The following is a 5,768-nucleotide window of genomic DNA, read 5'->3' as shown; positions in this document are numbered from 1 at the left end:
GAGACATATTCCAGTGCCATTATCATTGGCCTTTCTGTCTGCCCAATTGTCAGCCACATTCAGAAGGTCCAGTTTGATCCCATGCTCCTTCAGTCCCAGTCCAGCTGGAGTTGGTGAGCTTCATTAGCTCAGACACATTGTCTCAGTGGGTGAATCAACGCCTCGTGGTCCTGACTTCCCTGCTCATCTTCTCCCTCCTTCTGCTCTTCAACTGGACCTTGGGAGCTCCGTCCAGCGCTCCGATGTGGGTCTTTGTCTCTGTGCCCAACCATCGCCATGTGAAGGTTCTATGGTGATATTCAAGATAGTCATCAGTCTGAATATGGGACAAGGCTAGTTCAGGCACCCTCTCCTCCACTGCACAGGATCCTAGCTGGGGTCATCTCCGTGAACTCCTGGGAACCCCTCTAAAGCCACGACTCTTGTCAACCCCAAAATAGCTCCATCAATTATTATATCTCCTTCCCTACTCTCATATCTGTCCTTCCTCCTTCTCAACCATCTCACTCCCCCAAGCTCTCCTCAACTCTCCCCTTCTCCCTTCTCTCTCCCCCTCTTTACTTCCTCCCACCCACCCCCTGCCCCATGCTCACAACTTTTGCCTGGCAATCTTGTCCTTTTTAACCATGCAAGGTAGGGCTGGAGAGATGGCTCAGAGGTTAAGAATGCTGACTCCTCTTCCAGAGGTCCTGAGTTAAATTCCCAGCAACTACATGGTAGTTCCCAACCATCTACAGTGAGATCTGGTGCCCTTTTCTGGCCTGCAGGCATGCATGGAGGCAGAACACTGTGTACTTAACCATGCAAGGTTATATTAGTGTTTTCCAATGAATTAATGTAATTATTCTTATCAATATTGTTACATCAATTGATTCATCAAAAGATTATGGATATTTGCTGGTGCTGTAGTTAAACCTCTCATGATTAAAAAATGTCTCAGCATATTTAAAACCTGGTATATCTATGCAGGGCAAGGAACACAGTGTGTTTCAAGAACTATGCTCTGACATGTAGCATCATTTACCCTTGCTATGAGTGCCAAGACTGTTAAATGCAGTCTCTAACTAAAAGCACTATGTGAACTGGATAATCACATGCAAAGACAATTACGTGAACAAACTTACAAATTAACTTTAAATCCTTATTAGTTAATTATTTTGCATCAGTCACCTTTTGTCAACAATATTTAATACTTAAGTAAACATAAAATGTCATTAATTGAAATTCCTGGATATTTTGCTGTTATATTTTACTAGATAGTTGTTTTTGTTTTTGTTTTTCACTCAATTTCTTAACAAAATTTTTAACATTTACCTTTTGAGTCCACTGGGTTATAATAGTGAAATTCCCATGATAAAAGTCCCAGAGATTCAGTCCACCAGCCTTCAAGTGGCCAAAGACTCCACACAGTACCAAAGAAAGGACTCTTCTTAAGAGACTCAATAGGACTGGAAATAGGGATTTGTGTTGTTTTTTTCTCATTAATCAGGTAAGTTGAGATGCTGCAATTAAAGTCAATAGCCTACAAAAATTGACAATGCTTTTTTTTTGTTTATGTAATGCATGTCTCAGGTCACAACAACAAAACTTTTTATTCTTTGTACATTTTTTTTTTTTTTATTTAAAAGCATTTACTGAACCTTCATGCATACCGGTTTTCCAGAGAGAAGTCAAAAATTCCACTCCTTTCTCTTTCAAGTTTCTGTCTTGCTTTTCTTTTCTGTCTTGGTTGTATTTTCATAGAGCTTGGCTAAGTTATGGGAAACTTGTTTTAAAGTGACTTTAAAGTACTTTAGAATACATATATATTCTAAAGTAGCAATTGATAATTATCCTGGCATCAGTTTTTAGTGACTTTAAGATAGAAGGCAACTCTTCTATCAATAAAATAGTTTTATCAATTAACTTCATATTTATATAATTGTCTATATCAAACTCAGGTAACAACATGGATCAGAATTTCTTAATAAGATATACTGCCTGATTTTCAGAACTTCGTGGACATAGTATAGCTCCAAGAGAATAGTCACTGTAAATTATTGCATGGAATAGGAATGTAACATGTTTACAAGTATGATGTTGGGGTATAGAGGAAAGCTATCTAATTAAATAGAAAGGAATTCTTTGTGAATAGACATAGGAGAGAGTTTTAGCAATAAGAAGTAACCAGTCAAATAAAAGCATTAAGTGATTTTTTTAATTAAAATAAAGAACATGTGGACAGAATAGAGCCTGCAGAGATAGACAGAAGAAGGATTACAAGGTCTTTTCTGCTATACAAAAACAGTCTGCATGCAGAACTCATGAAATTTTAAGCATTTAGTTGAGCAGAGAGCATCAAGAAATAGTTCACCGGTGCGCTTCTCATCTGCATCCCTTTCAGTGTTTATGTATTCCTTCTTGCTTGTTTCAATTTTCTCCTGCTTCTTTCTGCTCCATGTTCATGTCCCATCTCCTCTATTTTTTTTTGTTTTTCATCTACTTCCTTATTAGTATCAGCTGGCTAAAGGATAGGAATGTTTTAAAGAAAACAAACAATAGATCGTTCACAAATGAGTTTCATGTTAGTGATAAAACTTTTGCTGAGGAAGCTTTTTTTTAAGCAAATTGTGATATTTCATGAGAAAAACACTGTTTACATATTGGTATTCTTTGTTATAATTTCTAAGGCGTGTTTGAGTAATTTTGATATTAAACTATTGAATTTGTAGGGATGTTCATCTTGATCATGTTCTTTTGTTAACTCTTAACTTGACAATGTATAAACATCTAAACAACACGTAAATATAAACTCAGGAGTTAAAAGCCACATGGGAGTTTACATTTCCAGATTCTCCAAAGGTGGTACTTAATGTGCATTTTTGAACATTAATTCTACTTTAAACTAAAACATTTCTATTACTAATTTTACTTTATACTCTCCAATCTTCAATTGGAAATATGTCCAATTTACGTATGTAAAATGACTTAATCTACTAATTTCAAACTACTCCACTGCATATAAGCACAGTAATGTAGCTAATAAATTTATACTATTTAACATTAATAATATATGAAGTGGGTGAATTAATAAATATTAATTATGCATAGAGCTTGCATTGATGTTAGTTTTCTAGAAATCAACTTGGTATCTCATCTTAATAAATGTTCTTAACTTATACATCAAGAGTGAAAAATTTTTTGTTCTGGAGCATTGAAAATACGGAGAATTCTTTCTTCATCTATGTTTCATCATCTTTTGTGATGCTCTTTCTTCATTATGTTGATTGTTAAACTAAAAGCTAGCAAAATATTAATGACTGATAAGTTTGATTTCTAATAAGACTATTGCCCAATGTGTTTCTGTTTTGTGAGTTACCTGTACATACCTTCCTTATGCTTTAAATGAGATCTACTCCTTGCAACACAAATATTTTGATACTTCTATCAATCATTATAACATCAATATAAATGGTGATAGTTCTTCAAGCCATGATGCAAAGGCAGCATGGAACCGTTTGACATAAAAAAGAAAGCCAGTGTAAACTGGTCAGTTGCCCAGTCATTTAGAAACAAAAATAAACCAAATAGTATTATTTTCTATTTGTGTTTGTGAATACAGTGGATATGTTTGTTCATGTATGGGTGGACGTAGGTGTGGATGCAAGAGAACAATGATCATTACTGTTCCTCAAATGTCAACTACCTTGGTTGTGTTTGAGTATGTGTGAAGGAGACAGAATCTCTCACTGGCCTGAGGCACACAATTTTTGATAGACTGTTTCAGGCAGCAAAATTTAAGGATCTACCCGTCTGCATACTGGAATTACAAACTCACAAAGCTATGTTTGGATTTTTAACCTGGATTCCTGGGGTGAAATTCAAGATCTCATTCTCACTCAGCAAGCACTTTACCAACTGAACCATTTCCTCAGTCCTACTTTTGATCTTGAGGTATTTCTTGATTTTTCTTTCAAAATACAAAATGTGCAACTTTGTTTTTCTGAATGTACATGCTTTAGGTTCCTCACAGTGAATGACCACAACTTTTAGGCATAATTAAAGTTCCTTTGATGGAAAAAAAAAAGCATATTGCCATTGTACATTCATCCCTTCCTTAGTTTTTTCTTTAATATAAATTATAAATATTTAACTTGTACATAAAAATGTACTTGCCATGCAAGTTTTGACAAATGTATATATAGTACATTGTGTAACTGAGGGTTAACCTATATATCCTTTCAAATATGTGTAATAACATTGTGGAAAAATGCTATTTTTATCTTCTGGTTTAATAATGAACTTATCACTGAATTCTGTTCTAATGTTCCCCAGTCACTATCGAGATAATCATTGCTAAGTGCCCCCCCTTTTTTTATTGCAATTCTTCAGTGTTTTGGTTTGCTCTGAATCTACTCCTATATTCGAGACATCATAATGCCTCTTCATGTCTGGTTTTCCTACATAGAACTCGATTTCTGGGTCCAATGAGTCTATGGTGTTTGCACTAATACATTCCTCTTTATTTCTACACAGTTAAGGATTTTTCTTCAAGTGGATCTAGTCTTGGTGAGAAATGATATATAGTATAGGAAATGATAAGATAATAAATCATTGTCAGTGCCGAGTCTAGAGGGAAACTTGGCAATGGAATTAAAAGTGGGAAAACCATGGTAGTCAGTTATGTGTGAGCTAAACGTGATTTTTTTTATTTTGTTGCCTAAAAATTAAGTAGTTAACAAGTTAAGACACAAAAAGTAAGTCGATAAGTTAGGTTATAAAAATTTATATTAGTCCTTCTTTTTGGAACTGTAGAATTGCCAATTTTGTATGGTTTAAGCTATCAGTCATCCTCATCAACTAGACTATGAACCAAATATGGACAAGTTCAGCCAAACCTCCACATACAGGCTGTCCATGCATGCTTCAGCATTGCCAGGGCATCAATTTTATTTTCATAAACTACTAACTGCATTTGCAGTATCACAGAGAAAAGCAACTAACAGGTAAATGCAAAGGAATCACCCTTTGTTTTTCAGAAAAATGAACCTCTTAAATACAAGCTTCTTATGTATTTTGTCTCATAGCAATTTTTTATTAAAAATACATTATTTGCCTCTTAATATAATACTGGTTTTCCTTTTCCTGTAGTTGGAGTTTTGATATTGTTTTGGAGGTATCTGTTAAAGAAATTATATCAAGTTACATCAGAATTGTCATTGTATGAAACTTTTTTTCTCTTCGCAGTATTATTCACAGAATTTCATCATATTATGAAGAATTTGATGACAGAATGAAAATCAGTTTCCTTTGCTCTTCTGTTTATGCTTCCTCAGATAGTACAAAAATAGCTTTACCATTTACATGATAAGTATGAGATTGCTATTATGATAAAAAAAACAGCACACTTCCTATTATAAGTGCTTACTTTACTCCTGATGCACTTCCATTGTCTCAAGGTTATTGCAGAGAACATAAATCTTGGACACTGTAAATCCTCTTCAGTGGTGATGGCTATTGTTTGTTAGATTGTAGGCAGAGTCCACCAATATAAACCATCCTTAACCTATGTTGTTCTCTTCATCTTAGTCATCAGGGTTTTATTTGTATTTAAATACTTTTACTTATAGTCAGGCGGTGCTGGTACACGCCTTTGATCCCAGCACTTGAGAGGCAGAGGCAGGTGGATCTCTGTGAGTTCTAGGCCAGCCTGGTCTACAAGAACTAGTGCCAGAACAGGCTCCAAAGCTACCGAGAAACCCTGTCTCGAAAAACTAAAAAAAAAAAAA

Source organism: Microtus ochrogaster, unplaced genomic scaffold (assembly GCF_000317375.1).
Source record: "Microtus ochrogaster isolate Prairie Vole_2 unplaced genomic scaffold, MicOch1.0 UNK358, whole genome shotgun sequence".
NCBI classification, from domain to species: domain Eukaryota; kingdom Metazoa; phylum Chordata; class Mammalia; order Rodentia; family Cricetidae; genus Microtus; species Microtus ochrogaster.
Note: the sequence above shows the minus strand (reverse complement) of the source record.